Raw genomic sequence first — 1,547 nt, forward strand, 5'->3', positions numbered from 1 at the left:
ATTTTTTAGTTTGAATAATAGGCCGACTAAGTCAGTGCGATTAAGTTAAAATTGTTTTCAAAATAGAATTGAACACAACATAATTTTTTTTTTCTAGGGACAAAATAGAATACACAAAACTTTATTGTCAAACAAACAAAAATGTAAGTCAATAGGCAAAATAAATCTCCTCTAAAATTTAAGAAATATGATAATTTGGCAAAGTAAATAAAGCAAAATCAACAAGTAAAAGAACATAATGAAAGGTGTGATATCTTCATTATGCTACACGTGACATCCCAATTAGGTTGGCACTTCATGGAGCATCCGTCATTAGAATCACCACCTACCTATTATTGTTGTTATTATTATTGAATGAAATCGAATACAAGAGGGGGGGACGTAAAGCATAACCGTGAACCATTAAAAGCCCAAGATTCATCTAAACATATGTGAAGAGATACCGTTTAAACTAATCATCTTAGTAATAGAGTACACTCTTCTTCGACTTTAACTCTTCGTTGTTCGGGTCATATTTTTCGGATTAATTGACTACTTGAGATGTTGAAGTACATGATCAAATACTTGACTAGTACAATGAAGCACAATGGGTCCATCAACTTTGATATCGAAATCAAGATTCTCTTCATCTGAGTATTCATCTAATAACATCTTGAACTTGGAATATACAAAATACTTTATCGGAACCACGTACCTTTTACAATCTTCTCCAACGTAAACCGGTAGAAAACCCTTGTGTACTGTTGTAGTGTTATTACTACTAGAAAACCAGAAAACTTGTATCGATTCAAGAGGAGTTACAACTTATATAGAGAAGTTAGTTGAGTTTGTTAGAGTTAGTTAGGTTGTTATGAAATACTGATTCAGTGTGACAAACCACACTAAACCTAAAATACAACCCGCTCTTCTAACCCTCATAAGACTTTCTTACACCTCTCATACACCAAGACCAGAGTTTGACTTCACCATTTGAAGTTTAGACTGATTATTCTCATGTTCCTCTGCATGACATGAAATTTAAACATGGTGTGTTGTGATCAAAAGTATTTTATATGAGTGAAAGTAGAGTATCAATCAAGCATGGAAGATGGGAAGAATAAAAAGAGTTGGCCCATTTCTCTAGTTGTATATGTACACCCTTGTGCACGCCCACACTAATCTTCTCGGTACCGTTCTAGTTTTATCGGATGTGTCCGCAAAGACAACAACTCAGCTGTTCTAGTATAGACGAACGTCGGGCTATAAAATTGGTTTGACTGCCCTCTTGGGGATGACCCACTTCAGTTGTGGGTCTCACAAACTTGAACTAAGATTACCCCCACTTCATGAACAAGAATTTCTTTTGGCTATAGGCACTAGCAATCCCCCAAAAGATATGTTTAGACTGTGCAACCGCTGCGCACATATATACAAACCTGTATAAAATGTACATAACTTTGAGCAAACCTTACTTGCGCAACATATCTATTGACATATTAGCAGACGTTGCACAGGAGCGATTGAGCCAAGCCGAAAAAGTTGATGAATCCTTTTTTTACGAAAGAGAA

The 1,547-nt window shown here is 35.6% G+C and overlaps 1 non-coding gene across 1 annotated transcript; it reads right to left on the reverse strand.

The window, feature by feature from the left end:
- Positions 1–1,100: 1,100 nt before the first annotated feature.
- LOC147568601 (U6 spliceosomal RNA) lies at positions 1,101–1,205 on the reverse strand. Its single transcript, XR_015231535.1, has one exon. It is a non-coding gene; the product is annotated as a U6 spliceosomal RNA (small nuclear RNA).
- Between the last annotated feature and the right edge of the window lie 342 nt (positions 1,206–1,547).

This window comes from Eschscholzia californica, unplaced genomic scaffold, assembly GCF_041429995.1.
Source record: "Eschscholzia californica isolate CP2 unplaced genomic scaffold, dmEscCali1.0.p SCAF_1, whole genome shotgun sequence".
Lineage (NCBI taxonomy): Eukaryota > Viridiplantae > Streptophyta > Magnoliopsida > Ranunculales > Papaveraceae > Eschscholzia > Eschscholzia californica.